This window comes from Orbicella franksi, chromosome 5 (genome assembly GCF_964199315.1).
Source record: "Orbicella franksi chromosome 5, jaOrbFran1.1, whole genome shotgun sequence".
Classification (NCBI taxonomy): Eukaryota; Metazoa; Cnidaria; class Anthozoa; order Scleractinia; family Merulinidae; genus Orbicella; species Orbicella franksi.
In genome coordinates this window covers 27,227,401-27,252,309 of record NC_138149.1, presented here as the reverse complement: position 1 = coordinate 27,252,309, position 24,909 = coordinate 27,227,401, and the positions used below count along the sequence as shown (strand labels likewise).

General features: G+C 38.4%; 1 protein-coding gene and 1 long non-coding RNA gene across 2 annotated transcripts in view; both read left to right on the top strand.

The window, feature by feature from the left end:
• LOC145487667 (uncharacterized) overlaps positions 1-24,909 on the top strand; it is a 323,332-nt gene that overhangs the window by 184,178 nt on the left and 114,245 nt on the right. The window lies entirely within an intron of this gene.
• LOC145487670 (uncharacterized) lies at positions 3,734-5,989 on the top strand. Its single transcript, XR_014049437.1, has 2 exons — positions 3,734-3,926; positions 5,827-5,989. It is a non-coding gene; the product is annotated as an uncharacterized LOC145487670 (long non-coding RNA).

Below are 24,909 nucleotides of genomic sequence, written 5' to 3'. Positions count from 1 at the left end.
GATTTCACTTTTCGTCCGTGTGTCTTCACACCACTTTTTTATGACTTACTTTTTTGTATTCTTATCAAGGCCTACGCATTCCTTTCAAAAGCTGTGAATAAGAACCAGGAGGTTTGTAGTTTATGAACTATGTAGGTATCACCATCTACGGGTATATTACAAACTCACAAAGTGACCAGCTCCCAGTTGGCTTGATAGCTCAGTTGCGGTATCGCAGAAGTCGTGAGTTCGTACCATGTTCAAGCCTAAATTTTTTTTCAGGCTTAAATTTCAGAGCTGCTTAAGCTGTGTATATAACTGTGATGATCAATCATGTCTTCATATTTTTCTCCACAGTTTGAAGGATATTTAATATTCACATGTATGTAGGAATCGGCCATCATTCAGTTACGATTACGTAACTGTAAAAGAGTTCCAGTCACAACTCACTCAACAGCACTTTACTTCAACCATCTTAAAGATGATCCGGTATTACAGAGATAACAATAAATTATAAGCAGAACTTTAAACATAGCCATCCTCGTGAGTCTTCTTTTCCTTTGTAGCTTTAAACCAGCTGGTTGTTTCTACGTCTCGCTTACGGGACGTAACTGGTACAAACCCAACAGTTTACTGTTTAGAACAGCTTACAGTTTATTTATTTCCATTTCCGATTGCTCAGACTGCCGGTCTCTTTTCTTTCCTTTTTTTGAAAATGGATTACAACGTTATATACTTATTAATTGTGGTTGAAGTACAACTTCAAGTTCCAAATAGCGATTTAAGTTCTAAGGTAAGAGGTTGATTGATGTTTTATTGTTGTGGAATGTTCGAGGAAACCGAAATCTCCCGGTTGTTTAGCCACCAGTTCCTGTATCGCTACTTTTGTCGGCAAATCGTCAAAGTCGCTTGCTTTTCATAAGAATTGAATTTTAATCGCAGGACCGAAGGTCTGACGTCCTGATGATAGCTCTGATGGATGCAACTGAAGTTTTTCGCATCCAGGAAGTGTTCCCATGAGAGAGTGCTACTAAACAAACAGTGTGCAGTCATACTTGAGATCATCAGATAAGATCTTGGGCTCGATTACCAGCCGCTGTTCGAGAAAGGAACCCGCGCTCCTCCCCCGAACTCGGAGAGAAACGTAGACCTGACTCGAGAAAGCGGCGGAAATCGAGCCTAATAAGATCTTGGATCGGTTATATTCCTCTACAGCATGTATTGATTGTACGTTCTGACAACATACGTCTGGCGGTCAGTATTGAGGAATTTAACGTAAAGCGATGTTTCCTTTCTACGTTTAACTCTGATAAAAGGCGCAAGGTCATGCTTCTTTTATTGGGGGTGGTTTCTAGTAATATGATTTAACAAAAACCTGCAGTTTCAGATGCGGGTCAATCATTTCCTTCCTCAGTCTAACGTTTGGGATGATCATCCCTCTTTTAGCAGAAAAAATCTATTGGGTCAAAGTCATTTTTATTCAGCAAAATCCACTTTTGATCATTTATTTCTTCTAAAAACGAAATCAAGGAAGATCACTCTAAACGTAGCAAGGTAAATAAATTAAATTTACATCGAAAACGCTCATTTGTTAATCATTACAATTAAAATTCACCACCAATTCTCCGATTTACCGTTATAAGAACGTGACACGTCACAAGATCAAAATAATATGTTTAAGGTAAGGGTTTTATAATAATTAGGAAGAATTTCAGCTTGATGCAACAAATATATCAAGAGATATAACTCCCGGCATAGTCAATCGAAAGTTCGGAAATCGAACTGAATCGAACCCAATCGAACCCAATCCGTGTATAATTTAAAATGTTTTAACATTTTAAAATAATTTTAAAATATTAAAAAAAATTAAAATAAATTTTAAAATAACTAGACGCTTTGCTGCGTGTACCCAGGCAGTCATTATACTGAGAAGTACTAGCTATATTACAGTTGAGCTAAATGTTCTGCATTTGAAGTGCTACGAAATTCAATCGAATTGATATGCTTAGCTTAAGCTATTCTGCTTTTGATTGCATTTCTTGGTATCGATTAATAGCTTTTTACTCGTTTGCAGGTCTTTAGGGTATGAAATGAGTCAAGGTCTTTATATCAGCCTACAAACGTTTCAGTCTATTTTCCTTAGCCTTTGTCGTTGTTATTTGCGTTTCTCAAGCAAGCGAGACATTTTGAATTTCATAGTTATGGCGGTGCGTGACATACACCTACAAACGCGTTTGTCGAAATCATATACGTATCTCGTGATTTTTAGCCCATTCAGAAGTTAAAGTGTTAGGAAAAGTGCTTATGTAAATGCTTGTTTGTTCAGTACAGATAATCAGTCGCCTAGATAGCCAAAGTAAGTTCCAGATGTTTACACTATTTTCCGGCCGCAATGTTGACGTACTGCCGAAGTACACCAACATAGCGGCTCCATACTGGTCTCTGTAAATTTGTGCAAAATATTTCGACGAATATTTGAGCTTGGGAAAACGCACAGACTTAAAAATTAGAGGAGTGTCATCTTTATTAATCTCCTATAACATCACAATTTCTTGATTTTATCCACTAAATGGTTTTCGGATAAATTTTTTAATACGTCAGCCGGGATTGCGTGACAGTGCAAGGCAAGAATTGTTTTGCTGGGGGTCAACATACATTAGTTTCTTTCAGCTTTAATGTACAATAATTCGCTACATGAGTTTCACTCTTGTAAAGACACATAACTCTGTTACAAGAAAATAACGAGAGAATATCGTTTAGTTCGAGATTTTATCTTTATTATACTTTACGAAGTTTCTCAGAGCGTTTTATTTAGGTGTACTCGAACAGATACATTCGTAAACAAATTCTGCTCTTGTTGCTCAGACGTTCTTGAGTTCGTGCTGGGATTCTGCCTGGTTCACGATCACGTCTAAAAATACGATGACGCTTCTGAAGATGCATTTTATCAAGTTGAAGAGTTGCTAGCCCCGGTTGATGGCTCCTTTAGTATAACATGATTCTTGATAAATTCACTCAAAATGATCGCTCGTAAATTGATCTGTCGTAAGGCTTGCAGACCGACCCGTTCCGAAAACGCTTAACCTCCTTTAGTGTTGGTCTACCTCGAACGATGTGTTCGTTTGTATGTGATTTCGTCGCCCTAGAAATCATGGAATCCGTGCTAACTTTTCACGACGAAAAATCCTGCAAATTCCATGTGCGTTACGAATGCACAGGTGACGCATGCGCTTTAGAGACCAGACGGCGATTTATGACTGAGCGTGGGAAAAAAAAAAAAAAAAAAAAAAAAAAAAGGGAAAAAACGGAGCCGAAATTTAAACCCAGGCCTCACTGCTTGAGTAAAAATACTTGTGGGCAGCACGCAGCGGCAACTAATGATCTTGTACAACTGAGTTTATTAATCGACCGGTTTCGTCTGCTAGTGAGACTTCGTCAGGATTGAACTACAAGATACAAAGATGGAACTTGTTTCATACTAAATATTGGTAGTACAAAGTACGATCCTACTGCAGGGTGTAAAAAACAAAACACCCACAAGAAATACGTGCAGGATATGACTAAAATCCTGCGCTGGAAAATGTGCAATGTAATGTAAGCGGGGCTCACAGATTTAACGTTAAGTCCATCCTCGTATGGGGACTGATTTATTTACTCATGAGTCGAAATGAGGCATATGGATATGAGGAAGTAATTTACTACGCTTTGAAGCGATTATTCTATCATATTTTTAAAGGACTCTCGACTGAACAAGACGATGAAAACAGCCAGGAATGTGTGTGCCACTCAGTGTACATGTCTCATCTCAAATATAGACATTGCCGACCTTGTCGAATTTTATGGCGGTTTATGCTTGCTGTTTTACTGGAAATATTTTACAGAACAGCTCACAAGGATACTGGGAAGTTAAAATCGCCTCTAAAGCAGCAGAAGGAAGGCAAGTAACGGTGAGTCGTTGTTTCCTATTTTAAACCGTTGACTTCCAAAGAATAACCTTGTGATTTGCATAACATTGAACTCGCTTACATGTCATAACATTTTATTTTACTGACGGGGAACATTTTAATTCCCAGAGCTGTAACTTTTCGGGTGAAAAAGCAATAACCAAGGTTTCTTAAAATGTAGATATTTTGACCAAATAACATATAGCAGAGGCCATTTATACTAGTCAAAGTTGGCCTTTTGTTCCTTGCCATTAGAGACACAAATGGCGGCTGTACAAATACCCTTCGTTAAAAAGCTACAAGCAAAACTTCAAGAAACTTGTTACACGATTTTAAAGTATAACAATGAAATAATACTTGAGCCAAGTTTTGTTTTCATAGGATTGTTTTTACGCCCCCGCTGTTTTCGTAAAGAAGCATGAAATTCTGAACATTTTAAGCCGCGAAAACCGCCATTATATGCAAATTTCGAACTTTCTTCAATTTGGCCGTAAAATAAATCGTTGGGACCTTAAACTATTTTTTCCTTGAATAAGTTCACCCAAAGGTATGTTTTGGCGAAATAAAAGAAGAATCGATTTTTCGTCACTGTCTTCCGATTCTCCACACTCTCAGAAAATCACTCTTAAAACCAATAGTCAGTTTCTTTTCAACTAAACAATAAATTCAGAGGTTTCTTTCTTTCACCCGTTTATGACGTTTTTATTGGAGCTGCATGTCCTACTACAATTTCCTTTGTTAGATTTTCATTTTGGATTGAACCTTTTACCTTTACAAAGGTACTCTTTCATAATTTTCTCGTTCGATATTTGTGTCGGGACTGAAGTTTGCAATTATTCCACATACGTTAAGTATTCAAAGGAACGTTTTACGTTTTACGAGTTCTTTTTTTAGCGCAAATCGCGGTTGTATGAGCAGAATTTTCAATTAGCCTTAGCAATAAGTTAATTTGAAAAGAAGTTTCTCTTCTCTTCATGCGTGGTCATGAGCGCTTGTAATTTTTATGTCACAGATGATAACATAAGGCAGGTTTGGCATTGAGACACCAACTGCATCGATCTAGACATTTCAGAAAAAAGAGTGCCCAACAGTGGCCGCAATCAGTCCCACAGTTGATAAACAAAAAATGTCTTTATCTGGCGAAAAGCCTCTGGGAACTTCCTTCCATCGGTCAAGGACAATTGTCAGAAATTTTGAAGACAGGTAACATCAAAGAATTATATAGTATAAAAAAGTAGGCTCGATCGATATTCTGGAACAACCGAATTTACTGCGTAATTAACTCTAATTTGAAACTGATGCAAAATATTTCTCTTTACAGTTTTCATGCTCTCACGGAAAAATTACTATAAAAACACTCAGTGCGTTCCGCCCAAGGGTGAATTGAATTTGTCATGACAAATTATTTAGAAATATCCGTTCTTCAAATAAAGAGCTGGTATTCGAGTGGATTAATCGACAAAAGTTTTGTCTCGCGCAAAGTCTATGAACAAAAAACAAAAGATGTGCAGAGTCGTTCCCTTTGTTAACTATGATAGTAAAAATACACTTAACCTCTCAGTTCCAGTTTGTACTCATGCAATAAATGACTTTAAGAAATCTTTGCGATATATATCTTATATTGTTAACTTAATAACTCGCAATTATACTTGCCAGAAGAATCCCCCTGTACTCCATTTAGTCGTCTATCTTTTCACCTTGCTTCTCCAGATCAATCGCTGTGTGTTAACTTTCTCCCCTAGAGGCATTTTATTTATACTGCTCGCATGACAAAGGTCTCTTTTTATATGCATATTATATTTGTAACAGCCAAAAAATTCACCTTTTTGCCCCTTCCGAAAGTTCCTGAACAGGAGACCGAATTAGTACGTGATTCTGAGCTAATTCTATTGTGTCCAATTAGGGAGTTGGCTACACATGCAGCATGCAATACATGGAAAACTGTAGCAAGGAAGAAGTACTTGCACTGGATTGATCAATCAGAGAAGCCAGAAACGTAAGCGAAATACTGTATTTACTAAACGGACTATTCTTCGTCTTGTTTAGTGACGCCCTCAAACAAAGCACCCCCAATAAAGTGTACTCGTAACCACATCTTTTCTGTGAAACTTGTTCCCTTGTAAGAGCCAGGGATTTGAGCGACAATTAAAAAAACAAAAAAAAAAAAAAAAAACATCGTACTGAAAGGGTTATATTTTTATCCCTTTATACGTAAATTTAAACTAGAGTACAGCCCTAAAGTAATGCACGCGCGAGAAGTGACGCAAGAGGTTCTTGCGCCGCAAGAACACGCAAGCCGTCGCAAGCACGAAACATGTCGTGTTTTCGCGGTTTACTCCCAACTTTCGAAACACAAGAAGTAGAAATTCTAACCACAAGAGGCCGCTAGAGTTTATGAATCTTACCGCAAGCTGCAAGAAGGGGCAAGAAATTGCTGCAGGTCAAACTGTTTGTTCGTAGTGCCGTGTTGGTGGTCGAAATGCTCAGCGCTTGCTCTCAACGCTATCCATAAGATAACTCATTTGCTGTGGGAAGAGATCTAGAGACAATGGTTGTTTATCGTTTACTCGGAAAAAGCGGTCGCTTGATAGTTGTAGTAAACGGGATGCGTTAAATCCCGAATGGAAATTTCCACGGGGATGCGCTCGTTCCATTTCCACGACTTTTTCTCGGAAGATAGGATTAAAGACGATCCAAACCAAAAGGCCTGGAATTAGTAAATGCTAGCGAATGGAACGCACATTTTCCATTCGGAAATTCCGTTTTAGGAATTTTGGCCAACCTTTAAAGAAATCCTGTTTTCACAAAATTAATCTTCACTTACATTTCATCCGAAATTTCCTGATTTTAAACAATTATTACATGAATTTTTTTGTGATATATCCGGAATAATCAAGGTCGAGGTAAATCTCATCAGCTGACGCCGAAGACTGATGCTGATAACACTAACATAACACTACATTGTTTTAAAGAAAACAACGACAAACGTATTATCGCACCGAACACAGTTTATTTTCGGCAAGCCATGTTCTTACTTCGCTGTCCGTGAACTTGACATTGCTCTTGGAAATCAAACATTCCGCGCGCAACCTACGGATAGCAGATTAGTGAATAATCTGTAAGTTGCGCTGTTTCCCAGAATTAACTGTAGGCTTTTAGCCTATGAGAAGACAGATGGCGACTACAATGTATAATAATTTGGGTAAATGGTAAACAAGCAATATCACCTTTAATTTTTGAACAACTCAGACCAGATCTGGATTTATGTTTGCTGATACATTGATATACTCGTGAACGAACCATGAGCTAACCTCGAGCGTGTTCATGTCTTACGAAAAATAAATGGCATGCAATGCATGCAGAAGCGATGACGTGTACGTGCTGTTTCTAAAATTGTTCCAGGAAAATTGGAACATAAACAGACAGGCTGATGGTTAAGCTTAATTAAAAGTAAAAGTAAGATACAACCTGTGTAGGAAGTAGCTGTATTGTAAGTAGCTTTGCATAGTTGGGTTTTGAGAGTCCAAGCTTACTTGTTCCCTTTGTTCAATTGTTCCTCTTTGAACTTAATAATGCAATTCACCTTTTTCCCTTTTGTTTACTTTTCGAAATGGCCGGTAGTGAGACTTAAAAATTTTTATGAAATAAAACAATGTAAAAGAATATTGTGATAGATGTCCCCAAGAGAAATCCAATGGCGGATCCAGACTTTCACCAATACAGTTTATTTCACGTTTCACAGATAAGTTCAGATATTTCAGTGCTCATACACTGCTCTGACAGTGCTCATTCAATTGAATTCACCTTGAGACAGCAAAAAGTCCGGGCTAAACAGCGCTCACCAATACGTGAATTTATTGTTGATCCTTGACCTATCGCGTGTGCAACTTGCTTGTAGATCTAAAGTTGTATGTATAAATGATGTGTTCGTATTATCAGTTTGCCGGTGAGCGCAAATTTATCCGATATTGCATAAAGCACAACCCACAATAAAAATCTTCTTTTAAACGCTGAAATTAGATACTCCGCGGATCCTACAAACTGCAAAAGACAGCCGCAAAGGATAAGTTCCTAGTTCCCCGAAACCAAGGATGGCGAATAAACTCTTTCTGCTGATCCTAGAAGCTGCAAAGAAATGAATAAACTTGCATCTCTCCGGATAAAGTGAAAGTTGTTGTTTAAAGTACATCAACAACATACGCAAACTTGAAAACAACAAAAAGTATTTTCACAGTTTCTCTCTGAAATGAACACCTTATCTTGAAATAACAGACATTTGGCAACGCTAATTACCTCACGGGAAATTAATTTGTTGTTTTAACCTTATACCTGTTCTTAATGAAGCTTCCTATTGATTTACCACTGACAAAACCATTATCTATTGTTTAATCACAATCACTCTTCCGTTGAGAGAAAATTTAATATACCACATTTGTAAAACTTTACAGAATACTAAAAACTGCAAATAAATTGTAACTTGAATTCATTATCACTACTGTAAACCTTTTGTTTTATTACAAAAAAAACCTGTTTTCCATTGTGAATGGTTTTCAGCTCAAAATCCTGTCAGGGTTAAATCACGTCCTCTAGACTCTTCTGTTTGTTTTTTCACAAACCAGACCTAATTTGTGTTCTTATCATGCGCGACAGTTATAAGCTGTTCTCATTACAGCAAAAAGGATTAGCTCTTTAGCGAATTACTTTTTTTTTAAAGTTGAAAGATACATTACATTGCCTCCAGGTAAAATATAAACAATAGTATAAACCTGAACTTCCCTCTCACATGACTTGAGTATTCTTTGGCTTTCATGTAAATGTTGTGTAACCCAACGGCTGCTCTGTTTTCCATTAAAGAGACCATTATCTAAGCTACATTAACCCATTCTGATCAAAGCAAAACCTTCAGCTAGCTGACCTTTTCGTTACACTATTCCCCATTGCTTCCTGCTATCTCAACTGGTTTCAAATATAAATGTTGTGTAACCCAACTGCCGCTCTGTTTCTACTTAAGACACCATAATCCAAGCTACATTAACCAATTCTGATCAAGAAAAAAACTTCAGCTAGCTCACCTTTTCGTTACCTACACTATTCTCCATTGCTTTCTGCTATCTCAACTGCTTTAACAGGGAACTTCTTCAATTCTTTTCTTCAATTCTAGTTAAATTTCACAAATATTTCAGCCCACAAATATGTTTAGTTCAGCCCTAAACAAAGCTCTCCAATACGTAAATTAAATGTACCACCCTTGACCAATCGCGTGTCCCAAACACACAATGCTCTTCTTCTAGTACAATTTCACCACTATTTCAGCCCAGATATATTTACTTCAGCCCTAAACAACGCTAGCCAATACGTAAATTAAATGTACCACCCTTGACCAATCGCGTGTCCCACACACACAATGCTCTTCTTCTAGTACAATTTCACCACTATTTCAGCCCAGATATATTTACTTCAGCCCTAAACAACGCTAACCAATACGTAAATTTAATGTAGAACCGTGACCTATCGCGTCTCCCAGCCACATAAGTTCAGTTCAGATATGCCGCTCTGTTTCTACTTAAGACACCATAATCCAAGCTACATTAACCAATTCTGATCAAGAAAAACACTTCCGCTAGCTCACTTTTTCGTTACGTACACTATTCTCCATTGCTTTCTGCTATCTCAACTACTTTCACAGCAAACTTCTTCAATGTTTTTCTTCAATTCTAGTTAACTTTCACAAATATATTGTAGCTACAGCAGTTAAGTTGTGCGCGCGCGATGTAAGACACTTGAAGCGGCGCGCGCTTCTGCAACAAATTTGCACGCGCAACATTGCGCAAGTTTTCAACGGGTTTCTTATTTAAGCTGTTTTATGCTTAATTACTATACTTTGTAGCTTTAAGAGTACTATTTTTTAGTCATTGGAAGTTTATTTGAACGTTTATTCAGTTATTTCATCCGTATTTGTTTCGCGTGTACGCTACCCCTTTTCCTAGGTCTTTCTAGTAAGTTCTGTGGTGTCGCAAAAGCACACGCGTAGCGCCGCGACACCCAACTAGCGTTATAAAAGAGTAGTTTTTTCGTTAGCAAGATCAGTTGACGCAAGATCTGTTAATTCACCGCAAGTTAACAAGTTTCTCCAAGTTTATCATTGTTCTGGTGATCAAGGCAGCACCAAGGTAATTATTTTTTACGCTATTTTAGTTTGTTTATGTAAGCAGTTTGTATCTTTAGTCGTTTAAGTTCAGTTCCATCGCTTGTGAATTGTAAATTTAACTCTTAAGGTTTTAGATAAAGTCAAGTTGTATACGACATCGTTTTACCGTTACTGTAAATCGATCTTAAGTTTTCTCCTTTCACTTTTGTAACTTTCGCAGTATTTGAAATGTATTTATATCCTGTTATTTTCGCAAGCTAATGTGTAGTTTATTTGTATCTTTTATTTTAGTTCTCACGGTGTTTGTAGAGTTTTCAAGGAATTTTAATAAACAGCAGTTTGTGAACCGACGTTAACCAAATCACCATAATCCAAGCTACATTAATCAATTCTGATCAAGAAAAAAACTTCCGCTAGCTCACTTTTTCGTTACGTACACTATTCTCCATTGCTTTCTGCTATCTCAACTGCTTTCACAGCAAACTTCTTCAATGTTTTTCTTCAATTCTAGTTAAATTTCACAAATATATCAGCCCACAAACATGTTTAGTTCAGCCCTAAACAAAGCTCACCAATACGTAAATTTAATGTAGAACCTTGAGCTATCGCGTTTCCCACACACATAAGTTCAGTTCAGATATTTCAGTGCTCATACAATGCTCACACAGTGCTTATTTACTACCTCCCAGACTGTATTTCCCTCCCACAGAGCGGCGAGTCGTGCGCGACATAAGCGCAGCGCGACAAAAGTTCTACGCTGCCTATTCAAAAGAATGCGATGCGTGCCAACTTATAAGCTCTGACTGCGTCATCACTTAATAAGCCCTTTTGATCAGGTTAACTTCATAGTCTGCTTGCAGATTACGCGACAATGACAAAACATCTGCAAATAATGAAGCTCGTGCACGAAGAAACAATCCATGTAGAAAAATCGAACTACGGTGTAGTTAGCTGGGGTGCCACCGTTTTGTTTTTTTTCTTTTTCTTCTTGTGTGATCTGTGAGAGACTGGAGAGTTAGATAGCTTGCTTCATTAAGTAAAATCATTGCAGCCCCCGAGCGAATACAACTTTCTTTCAAATCTCACACTGAACCACAAAGACTGCGAGTGTAAAATGAGACGCCACGATGTTGTAAATTCCTTTTAGAACTTTTTCCAGAGTTATTACAACAGGCGAAAAGCTTTTGCGGAAAAAATATTTTGTGTTTCTAACTTGACAGTCGCCTATGGAAGCGAAAGGCTTTCGTAAATTCTACCCTGTTTGCAATGCGGTGAAGCATCACCGTCGTCTCGCAACGTACGCTTCCTCGGCGTGAAAAAACTCGAAAAAATTCAACTGTCGATCGGGAAGACACCTTTATGCCCTTGCAATGTTTAAAGTTCGACTTCACTAATATTTCAACGAAAAAAAGTCAAACAAACAAATAAATGGCATTTTTAAAGTTTTTAATCATTGTTGTTATGTTTCCCTTGCAAACTACTTAAACAAACAAATTAAATGCAGTGATTTAAATACCATGTGCACATTGCGGACATGTGTGGCTCACGGGTTACTCTAGTTACTTAATTGACTTCTGGCAATACTCGTCAATAGCAGTTTTTTTAAAGAAAAAATAAGGAGGAAAACCAATGAATTGTGCCTTATTTCCAGTTTGTTTGTATCTGAATCTGGAATGACTTTTGGTGCATACGACATGAGGTACAAGAAGAGCTGCACTACATGAACTGCATTGCTCCGATGGATTTACCCATTCTCGATTGAGCCACTCTACCTTGCCAAACATGTTTTGCTTGTCGCCTGAAGACGAAAGCTGTCTGCTTCACGCGACTCAGCGCCGCTAGGTCAAGTGCCCGGGTATTTGACAAATCACAATAGGTGGTGAATAAGGTCGAAGCGACTATGCTCGCAGTGTAGCTGCGAAAGATCTTCAGAGAAATCAAGGATTTTTTTTTATGAATTACATACACACATCATGGAAGCCATCGTATACGATTCTATTATGCGAAACAGCAAGGTCGCGTAACATCAAAACGGTGTTCTTATTGGTTTCAAACCTAAAATAAGTACATGGATGTTCTTCACCGAGAAAAGGGGTAAAAGAAAAAAAAAGGACCACTGGTTTAAAAAAAAAAAAAAAAAAAAAAAACAGAAAAAGCCGACGGATCCTAAAATCGAACTTTGGGATCCACTGGATTGGAACTCGAGTGCTAACCATATGTAACACTTAAGAAACCTTGCTCCAAGGGGAAAAATCATTACAAAGCTTCAGTCTTATCTGAAATTGGCTAGCAAATATGCGAAGTGGCTGACAAATTTCCCGTGACGAATCCTAAGAGCGTCTGCCTAGGAAGCTAAGTTCGCATATTTACGATCCTTCTTAGGAAGTATAAATACTGTCAAGTTCTAAATTAAAGTAGCTTACCTTAATTCCCACTTTTCAGTGTGCGCGTGAAACAAGAGCCGAAAACCGGATAGCTAAGGCATGCAACGGCGCATAAGTCAGCTTAAAAATTGAAGTTTGTGTTTTTAACTTGCGTGTTGCCATTTTTGGCTAGCAAAGGATTAAGGGTTTTAGAGAAAAAGGTGAATGAAACACAGGTATCAAAAACTGTGTTCGTTCACCTTATAGGATTGCATAATTATGTTGAAGCATCTCTGGAAGTGCACTTTCTTCGCTCCGCTTCAGTAAGTCGAAAAAGGTCAACCGTCTGTCAGGATGACACGTTTATGTTCTTGCCAATTTAACATTTTAAAAAGGGCGACTTCACAAATATTTCAACGCAAATAAGTCAAAACAAACAGATAAATGGTATTTTATAAATGGATAAATGGTATTGTTGTTATTTTTAATTTGCAAACTACTAAGTAGTTTGCAAAATAAAAATACATCAATGTTTAAAAAAAACAAGTTAAATAGAATGATTAAAATACCATGTCGGCTGAGCCCTTCAGTATGAGGGTTTTTTTTTGTTATTTTAATCGCCTTAAATTCAAATCCCTGACATTTACACTTTACGTCTACGTTCTATGGATACGTAATTATAAAGGTCTTTGAAAGTCATTATCAACTTAATCAACAAAGGAGAAAAAAGCTGAAATCAATCTGATAATCAACCCAACGTTGTAGTGCCACGATATGTTATTCTAGCATCAACACCCCGTCGTCTCTACTTTCTACGCGACGGCGTTTTAGCAGAAATTGTTAGAAAGCCTTTACGTAGAATTGAGAACATAGTCTGCCATTTAGAACCTATATTGTCAAACGATGACGAAAACTACTTGAAAAGGAAACTTTTGTGAGGCCTCCATATTCTCTAACTCATAGTTATTTCACTCACGACTGACGTACGGTGATAGCTGCTCTAAGAAGCCAGTCAAATTGTCAACTTGGCTGAAACACGAAAAGGGTCACTAGGTTTGCTTGATAGCAAAAATTGTTAAAGTGGGTTCTGACTGGATAAGCGAAACTTAAAACAACTGTGAACTGCAAGGCACTGGAATACGATTAGCAACGGTAATTCGCGGACATCCTATCTCCAGTAGTCGACTTTTTGTCAGCGCGGAACAAGAATGCCGAAGTCGCAAAAAGTCGACCGTTTTCCACCTGACTGCAGTGACGGAAAACCCGGCTATGCTCGGGTGAATTCTACAAACATCGCGCAATTGGACTGAAGAGGACACTCAACGAAGCAATTTAAATAGTAAATATCAAAGCGTAACTCTTGTGGTAAAATATCCTGATTCTTCTACTTGTTTTTACTGTGTTCAATAAGCTTGTAAAGTGCGATTTGATGTTGCAATACCGAGCCCGAGGAAAACGCTCTTAGGATCCTAATGACCTTTGTTTCCTTCACCGTGCACTGTGAGAACAAATAAAACATGTTTTAGCGCCTATGTTGTTGTCGCCATGTTATAAAAGACGGCGTTCAGACAAACACATATTATGTGATTCTTTCGATATACAGAACGGGAAATTGGTTCACGCTTTTAGCTGTGCGTATATCGAGATATTGATGCACTTGGGAAGTTTGAAAAGTACTCACGAAGCTAGAATTGCTCTCGGCTATCGCCTCGAACAACTCCGACGTACGCTTCTTTCGTGCTCTCCAAACTTTCCGCGTTCATCAATAACTCGATATACCGCACGCTAAGCATGAACCAATTATTTAACATGCCGGAATAGTGACAAATGCTTAAGCTATGTATATTGAACAGAGGTCTTAAAGCGTAAACTACTTCCCTTTTCAGCACTGAAACAAGAGTGGAAATAGCCGCAAGTCTGACCTGACAGAAGACGACGAGATTTCAAATTATAATGATAGCTATTTTTGCACGACTCAGGCTCTCCTCAAGCGGATATATGCTCTTAGAACAAATTGCGAGGAAAAAGTCGCGATAGGAGAGCAACTAACCGTAAAGAGCTCCTTTACTGTAAAAAGTACACATGCAGGCAAACTGTGGCTACATGATAATAACCTGCGTTGAGTAAAGATCATCTATAGACTTATTTAACTTTTTTTTTTTTTTTTTTCATGTCTTTTTTTTTAGTGTCCCCGCGTGTCTCGTGATGTTAGGGAGTGTACCGTGTTCCTGATTTTATCTACGCCCAACTCAAGTGCCATGGATTCTGATTTAGTGCGGAGCACGTGCTGCAGTTTTCACTGATCAAGATTTCTTAAAATGTACTCAGGTTTATCTTGTGTGGAAGACCAAAATTTAAAAAGTGATGATTTGTGAATGTTTTGATCTTGATGGGCAAGATCACTGACTCTCATAATGCATGACTGCAAGCAGAAAAATTATAAAAATAGTCATCATTTTGAGTTATTCATGCATAATAAGTTCCGTGAGAAATGTTACAAGTGACAACATAACCTGAACCATATCAAGCTGGATCTCTTTTAAAACTAGCTAGATCTAGCCGGTTTATTTAACTCCTTTTTAAATCGCTTTATTCTATAGTCTCCTGTCGTCTCTCAACGCTTCCTCGGCGAGGAGCGTTTCGTGCGACTTCAACGGAAGACTACCATAAAACAAGCCCCCAAGAACAAGTCTGACCTCTCACTCATATTTTATCAATTATCACGTTTCCTGACATTCTTTTCTGAACAGAGGTCAATAAGCGACCGTGGAATATATCCAATCCTATTTAAGAAATAGAAAACATGTACCATGTTTCTATCGAGTTATAGAAACACAAGTGGAAGTTTGCAATGTTCTTGCCAAATCCTAGGGAAAATCTGCATTGACGATAGTTTAGCCAGTTATTTCGCTAGTAGTTCAAATATATTTACCAGTCTTAGCAATCGCCAATTCTTTTAGAAAACTGTGTCTGACTGCAAAAGAAAATCATGCTGCGTGACCTGAACTAGACGAGCATGAAACCAAAATAAATAGCAAAACAGAATGTCGCATCTTCCGTTATAAATGAGAGTCCTTTTTAAAAATACTCCTCCCTTGATTCAACAAAAATATGTAGCTTGAATATTTCTTCATAAACTGCGTTAAGGGTCGCAAATTCTTGGAAGTTATCCCCAAAATACACAACTTGAAAGTTTATGCAAATTATGTGCAATGCAATTTGAGCGTAGTCACAGGACTGTTGTTTTCGCGAAGGAATATATCATGATTCGTTTTGGCTCTCTCGAAAGGGATTATTCGCTATCCAAAGGAGATATGACTGTTGGAAAGGGTTTAAGATCGCAACACGGCAAAGATCTTCAGCTACACAATTTACTCGGATCGCCACGACCAGCAAACAAACTTCGTACAATATCTGCTAGCATGTAAAAAGTAATCACCGTAAGTTGTAAAAAGGCCTCGAAAATTCTATGCAAACAACTTCTCCATCAATGCGAAGGCAGGTGTGCTTCATTCTTGAACCAAAATGGTTTAAACTCACAACTTGCGATAGGATGAGGAGGATACTCAACGAAGCAACTTGAATGGTAGATATCTAAGCGGGACTCTTGTGCTAAAATATCCTGATTATTTAATTTGCTTTTATTGTGTCCAATACGCGTTTTCGTAAAGTACGATTTGATACTGTGGTACGAAGCCCGAGTAAATGCTCTTAGAGCGTCTAGTTATTATTTGTAATACCGTTAGTTTATTAGTTGTCTCTAGTCATTGTTATCAATTTTAGTCTCTTTGGTTCTCTTGTTGCCTTCAGTTGTATTTTAGTTGTACCTAGTTGTACATTAATAATTCGTGTAAACATGACCCGCCTAGATTAGCTCAGCTATCCGCGGGCATGTTATAATTGTAATTTTAACTTGAAAACAAAAATAAAAATGTGTGTATGTATGTGTGTATGTATGTATGTATGTACTGAACAGCACTTTACTTTACCTATTTTAAAGATGATCCGGTATTACAGAGATGACGATAAATTATAAGCAGAACTTTAAACATAGCCATCTTCATGAGTCTTCTTTTCCTTTGTAGCTTTAAACCAGCTGGTTGTTTCTTTGTCTCGCTTACGGGACGTAACTGGTACAAACCCAACAGTTTACAGTTTAGCCGAACAGTGTATTGTTTATTTATTTCCATTTCCGATTACTCAGATTGCCGGTCTCTTTTCTTTTCTAAGTTTTAAAATGAATTACAACGCTATATACTTATTAAGAGGCCCTGCGCCTAAGAAACGACCGATGATTTCCGGCTAAAAAATTAAATCGGTCGATTTTTATCTCCCAAGCAGAGGTTACCGAATACTATTTAAAAATGAATTTCTTTTGTTTCAGTTTCGCTTTAAACCAAAAATATCGAGCCGCAAACTTTTTCCGTCTGATAGCAGCAAAATCAGGCCGAAAATAAGCCCCCGCAAAAAACTGTTCAGAAATTACTATCGCCACGTAAAATAACGAGAAAACTACACAGTGTTGAAGAAAAAGGCCTTTTAATGCAATATTATTCGATAAACATCAAAAAACTGCCGAAGCGATTAAAAAATAAAGTTTCAAATATTGCATACTAAATTAGATGGAGCGTTGGAGCTGATTTTAAAATAATTATTTCTCAAAGGTTCAACGCTTTTGAAAGCAATCGCAGAGATGAATCAGACATTGGAGGGATATACATCACGTTTCTGGAAAAACATTTTTCGGCCAAACTATATTGACCTTGTACAAAGCGTTCAAAGTTACCGTGTTTACCGTTGTCCTGCTACTTCGGCGAAACACTTCTCTTTTGCCAATACGGCCGTGGATAGCGTGTTAAACGCCACTTTAAACCTTGCTAGGCATTCAAAGACCATCCTAAGTAGAAGGACGTAGAATTAAAAGAGAAAGGAAGATGAAAAATACGCAGAAAAAGAAAATAACTCGAAATTAGCATCTGCTAACGAAAGTTGAATCTGGAAAATGTCGTCGCGTGACAGCGGCCATTGACATCATTTGTATAAATAGCGGCGGAATCCAAACAAATGCACAAATAGGAAAACTATATTTCACGGCCAGAAAACGTTTAGTGGAACATTGTTATGTTATTTTTCACAAATGATGGTCACTCAAAAAGAAAACTTCCCCAACCGCCACACCGTTTTGGCCGCAGCGTTATCTGAGTTATGGGGTCACGACTGGATCCCCAGCCGCTGACCGCCCGAAGGACATTGCAGACTCGTTTTCCCACGCTCTTGCGACTTGACGTGACAAATGACGTCAATGGCCGCTGTCACGCGACGACATTTTCCAGATTCAACTTTCGTTAGCAGATGCTAATTTCGAGTTATTTTCTTTTTCTGCGTATTTTTCATCTTCCTTTCTCTTTTAATTCTACGTCCTTCTACTTAGGATGGTCTTTGAATGCCTAGCAAGGTTTAAAGTGGCGTTTAACACGCTATCCACGGCCGTATTGGCAAAAGAGAAGTGTTTCGCCGAAGTAGCAGGACAACGGTAAACACGGTAACTTTGAACGCTTTGTACAAGGTCAATATACTTTGGCCGAAAAATGTTTTTCCAGAAACGTGATGTATATCCCTCCAATGTCTAATTCATCACTGCGATTGCTTTCAAAAGCGTTGAACTTTTGAGAAATAATTATTTTAAAATCAGCTCCAACGCTCCATCTAATTTAGTATGCAATATTTGAAACTTTATTTTTTAATCGCTTCGGCAGTTTTTTGATGTTTATCGAATGATATTGCATTAAAAGGCCTTTTTCTTCAACACTGTGTAGTTTTCTCATTATTTTGCTTTGCGATAGTAATTTCTGAACAGTTTTTTGCGGGGGCTTATTTTCGGTCTGATTTTGCTGCTATCAGACGGAAAAAGTTTGCGGCTCAATGTTTTTGGTTTAAAGCGAAACTGAAACAAAAGAAATTCATTTTTAAATAGTATTCGGTAACCTCTACTTGGGAGATAAAAATCGGCCGATTTCATTTTTTAGCCGGAAATCATCGGTCGTTTCTTAGGCGCAGGGCATCTTAATTCTGGTTGAAGTACAACTCCATGTTCCATATAGCGATTTAAGCTCTAACGGAAGAGGTTGATCGATGTTTCATTGTTGTGGAATGTTCAAGGAAACCGAAATCTCCCGGTTGTTGAGCCACCAGTTCCTGTTCCGCTACTTTTGTTTGGCAAATCGCCAAAGTCACTTGTTTTTCTTAAGAACTGCATTTTAATCGCAGGACCAAAGGTCTGACATCCTGATGATAGCTCTGATGGATGCAATTGAAGTTTGTCGCCTCCACGAAGTGTTCCTATGACAGAGTGCTACTAAACAAACAGTGTTTCATACTTAAGATCATTATAAGATCGGTTATATTTCTCAGCAGAAGGTATTGATTGTGCCTTCTGGCGCTCAGTATTGAGGAATTTAGCATGAAATGTTTTCTTTCTACGTTTAGCTCTGATAAAAGCTTCTTTAATTTAGGTCAATCTATCATCACGTACAAACTATACTTAGAAACGAATTGAAAGTTAACAAAACTGTTGAATAATGCCATTCAAAACGGCGTCAAAACCCGATTTAGAACGCTCACAAATCCAATATCATGACTTTAGAAATTAAAAGTTCGATTTAGTTCGATTGTCCAATTATTTTTGTGTGATTTCGATTTGGTTCGATTGCCGAACTCAATGGAACTCAATCCATGGATTGAGTTCGATTTAGGTCGTTTGAGTTCGATTGAAATACAGTTCGATTGGATTCGATTGACTATGCCGGGTATATTCACATGTATTCTTCACAATATGACCAGCACAGTTGGCTTGATAGCTCAGTTGGTAGAGCACTCCACCGGTATCGCAGAGGTGATGGGTTGGGATCCCGTTCAGGCCTGAAATAATGCGTTGATCGTGGGTGACATTTTGTACATGCGTATAATGGAGAATGTATAATTTCAAGCCTCAACAAACCCAATTATATTTGCTACATTAGCATCATGAGTGTTTCAGTTTTTGATCGAGCTAAAAGAATACCAGATTTGCAGTCAATTAATCCACCGGCGTCCCAAGCTCACGTCTCGAGAAAAGCTAAAAATAAATGAATTCTCAGACACGTACTGCGAGTTTATTCATGAAAGCGTTAAGTGCACGTTGTGTGAGTCCAGGGCGGTATGATGCTTAGTGATTCTGAACTGACGCAGCGTTACGTCACGCCAGGAGCCGTTGAAAATTTGAACAATTTATAAGGGAATGTATTGGGAACGAAATACGGTCAATTATGAACATTTTACACGTAAGATTAATAAAACTTACTCATTTCTTGTGTGTCCGTTGTGATTTTTTGTGATCTCTGCCGATTTGGGCTTTCTTTGCCATCACTGTATTCCGTTCATAAGACGATAACAGTGATGGCAAAGATAGCCCGAACGCTTTCTCGAGACGTGAACTTGGGACGGTTGTGATTAATCTGGAGCATTCTACCTTCGCTAACGAAAGTCGTATGCTGATTAAGAAAAATGTAAACAACGTCTAGCTGACTCAAACTTTCGTTCTTTTGTTTTCATATACATTCACTTTTTCATGAGTTACCTTTTTGAGGGGGACATGGGGATTTGCGGTGTTGCGGTGTTGATGTTTTTTTAATGCGGTGATGCGGTGAATAAAAAATCTCAACTTGCGGTGTTGCGGTGATCTCAAACCCCATGGTGTGCGTTGTTTGTGTTTTTCAAGCCGCGGTGTTCGGCGAAATGAAATAGTTTGCGGTGCTGTGGTGTTTTGATTTACCTTTCTCAAACCTAAATTTGACCAAACTTCGTTAATCCATGCTAATTTATGACAAACACGTACCATTAAGGTTAATAATTTGTAACAAAATACAGACCATCACTTTCTAGTCAATCTTCAATATGCATCGGCTGTCACTTTTATTTCTCAAATAAATCTTTAAATAAATTAAATAAGCACTTAAGTTGGACTTGATTGCTGTTCGACGAAAACACTGCTTAAAGTGCCTATGAAGTAAAAAATAATTGCTGCTGATTTGAAAGGCTTTTCAAAGTAAAGAAGGATGGCGTTTTCCTTTTTGGAATATCTTTTTTCGTTTTAGAGATATTCACGTTTTTGTATTATAAGTGATTACGTCATAGGTGGTTCCACTAAAACAGTTCAACACTCAATCAAGAATATCTCTAGAAATATTAAAGCAGTGTTCTTTAAACTTGGCACCTGAAATGTAAATCACAAAAGAATCAAAATGACACCCGTTGTGCCGTCACCATGACAACAGTTATGCCGCTGGTCCTGTTTTAATTAAAACTAACATTACCAGATTTTATCTTAAACAAGGATCATCCACTCCCAACAATCTAATGGGGAGAGTTAAGACAATATGGGAATCACGTGTGTTCCGAGCAAGACCCTCTGTCCCTTTTCGAAGAGTCGCAAATTGGCATATTTGGTTTTTCACAGAAAGAGACTGGAGCCAAAAGTGTTGCCATGGCAACAACACAGAAGGTGTCATTCTGTTTCTTTTGTGATGTACATTTGTGGTGCCAAGTTTGAAGAACACTGCTCCAATATTTCTAGAGATATTCTTGATTCAGTGTTTTACTGTTCAAGTGGAACCACCTATGACGTCATCACTTTCCTCATTTGCATAATACAAAAACGGAAATATCTCTAGAACGAAAAAAGATATTCCAAAAAGGAAAACGCCATTCTTCTTTACTTTGAAAAGCCTGTCAAATAAGCGGCAATTATTTTTTACTTCATAGGCACTTTAAATAAGTAAACAAACATCTCGCAAACATGATATGACTCGGCTAAGAGTGGCCGGTATTTTTTTTTCCTTGAAGTGACAGAGTCTGATCTTGACTAAAGTATTAAGTCATGAGGGGGACATGGGGATTTAAGTTGTTGCGGTGTTGATGTTTTTTTTTTTTTATTGCGGTGATACGGTGAATAAAATCTCAACTTGCGATGTTGCGGTGATCTCAAACCCTACGGTGTGCAATGTTTGTGTTTTTCAAGCCGCGGTGTTCGGTGAAATCAAATTGTTTGCGGTGCTGTGGTGTTTTGATTTACCTTTCTCAAACCTAAATTTGACCAAACTTCGTAATCCATGCTAATTTATGACAAACAAGTACCATTGAGGTTAATAATTTGTAACAAAATACAGACCATCACTTTCTAGTCAACCTTCAATATGCTTCGGCTGCCAATCCGGAGCTGTTTTCATTTATACGTAACTTGACAAGTAACTCGACTTCTGCCACCCAGAGTTCACTGTTCGGTAGACACGTGGAGGAGCGAGGACAGAAACAATCCTGGAAATTCTGGAAACGCCAAGGCCGAATATAATGTATTATTGACTGCCCAGCTTTTTCCTACGAAAAAAGGAAAAGGCGGCCAAAACTACCGGCCACAAAATATATTCAGATGTCGTGTCGGCAGGGAAGAAAGAAGGCTTTCTAAGCTAAGGAAGCTTTGTAACTTACACACGTTTACTATTTTTTCTCCTTTTGCTATTCGACTTCGTCTAGAGGTCATTCTGATACCGGTCTATACCCGCTTCGCTTGACCTTCTAGCTATTTTTTTCAAACGATTATCGATATCGAACGCAAACGCAGCTAGCTCCGGAAAGCAACACTTTCAGTCCAGATAGGGGTTCAGTCCGTGAGTTTATACACCAAGAAAAGTGAGCGAAGTAAAAGAAGAGAGGGATCTGGGGTAAAGGCCATCTCTCGAGGCTCCTCTCTCTTTTCTTCGTCAGCTTCCTAGCTTCGCGCAAGATTTCTTCACAAGAGCAAGAAAACTGATTTACAGGCATCAGCAGTATCGACATATGCGCAATGAAAAGGGTTGTGATGTGCTTATTTTGTGGAAAATTGTTGAGGTATAAAGTATTACGGTAAGTGTACACTCGAATCATGGCGCTAAAAATACGTGTTGCGGTGACGGTGTTTCGTTGACTTTTCTTGCGGTGATGCGGTGTTCGTTAATTTTTTTTTTTCGGTGTTGCGGTGTTCAGAACCCCCCCCCCCCCCCCCATGTCACCCTCCTTTTTGCATTCTTCTCAAGGAATGCACTTTCCTATCAAAAGATGTGAAATTAAGAAATAGGCGGTGTGTAGTTTATGAACTATGTAAGAGTGAAGTAACGTTCAGTTACGATCACGTAACTGTCAAACGTTACAACTCCGGCACTGAACAACGCTTTACTTCAACTATCCTAGAGATGATCTGGTATGAAAGAGAGGATAATAAATTAGTAGCATAAGCATAGCATAGTATTCTTACATTCTTATATTTCTAATATACAGTACAATTTAATTAATGCTATAAATAGATATTTAATTAATTTTATATCTACAAGGCCCCTATGGATACCAGCCTTGAAGCTGAATGGGCACCCTGTAGAAATAAAGTTTTACATTTGCGAGTACTCCTTCCTTCTCCCCCAAAGAAATAACGTGACTTGAGCCCGTGATCCAATCTAACCAGTAACTGGTCAGCGGTCAAAAAAAAACAAAAACAAAAACAAAAAAAACAAAAAAAAAAACACACAAAAAAAAACACAAAAAACAAAAAAAAAAAAACTTTAGAAAACACACAATCTCGACGAGCTCTAAACCTGAGCCCGTGATGTAGTCACATGATACTGGTCAGCGGATAGCTTGTTGTGACAGCTGTCAATTAACAATAGCGTGGTCGCCCAAAATCAAAGATGTAGCTATGGTAATGGTGCTACTCTCTTAGTTTTCAAGGCATAGGCGTAAGGACGGACGGACGTACGTACGTACGCACGGACAGTCACGTGACCAAAGGTTACCAAATTTTCTAAGGTATGGGGCTCCGCTCGCGCGCCTTCGGCGCGCAGGAGCTCTGCTATAAACATTAAGGTGCCGATACTGCGCAGTACGGATTGGAAATCATCTGTAAACATAGCCACCTTTTTTAGTGTTCTTTTCCTTCGTAGCTTCAAACTAACAAATTGTCTTTATGTCTCGCTTACAGGACTTAAGGATGTTAAACATTGCTTAGATTTACAGTCTCTTTCCTTTTCTATGTTTTTTCCTTTGCTACTGTAACGCTATATACTTGTTGGTTCTGAAAGAAATACAAGTCCATGTTCCGACGTCGTTACGTACCAACACAGCGGTCAAACGTCGGGCATGCGCGAATGGATATATTTTTGGCCGCTGCGCGCCAATTTCCCGCGCAAACATTTAAATGAAAACATGGGAAACAACCGGTGTCACGCAAAATTTACCAAAAAAAATTGAAAAGTTCATAGAAATCTGTAAAAGGAAAAGAAAGTAGGTAAAAGGAATACTTAAGACTTTTCAGCCACAAAGTTAATTAAGTTACCGGTTTTCTGTTAATTTACCATTTTGTTTTAAGCGTTACCAAAAACGTTTATAAGTCTTGAAAACCCGTGTCATGCTACGAGCCGACGGCGTAGTATATTTTTGTTTGTTTTTATTAATCATACGATGCGTGACGCCGGAAACGGACGACAAGCGGTGTGTAAAAGAAGAAAAAACTGGAGAAGAAAAAGACAATTGAAGTGATTCGGCTTCGCTCAGGCGAGCTGGAAAAATTTTGTGAAGGTCTAGGAGGATTCCGTCTGGATCCTGGATTTGTCGGAAGCACAGGAACGAGATGAATCGAACTACAAACGATGTTCCTGTCCATCGTCATGGGGTATAGCTGGCCAAAATACCAATCCCAAACCACCTGTACCAGGTCTTTGACCAGGTGGGAAAATCTTTTCCAAACTACAAACCCGGGGACAAACTGGGACACTAAATGCAAAGTCGAGGCGGGTAAACAATTCAAGAAGCGCGGAAAATACATACCGCGGAAAGGAAAGACCTGCAACAAGCAGAAGGTGGAACAATTTTTAACTCTTATTTCTGTTAGCTCTCGTTGTAAAAGCTAAAACACAAACAAATATATAAATAACGAGAACAATGTCATTTATAGGATGCCGATGACCCACGAAAAGAACAAGGTTATGAAAATGTTTTGGCCGCCTTTAGTTGCTCCATAGCTCGCACATGCGCAGACGTTTGACCGCTGTGTTTTACGCACCTATATAGCATTTTTAAGTTTTAAGGTAAGAGGTTGATCAATGTTTTATTGTTGTCCGCTGTACGTGGAAACCGAAACGTCCCGGTTGTTGAGCCACCTGTTCCTGCTCCACTACTTTTGTCGGCAAATCCCCAAAGTCGCTTAGTTTGTGACTAGAACTAACCTTTAATCGCAGGACCGAAGCGTGACGCGTCATCCTCATGACAGGTCCAGATGGACGATTGAAGTTCCTCGCCTCCACGATGTGGTGCGAAGAGGTTCCTACGAGAGAGTGAAACTAAACAAGCAGGCGTAGTCCTTGATCGATAAAAATCGATATCGGAAATCCATCGATTCAATCGATATCAATCGCCA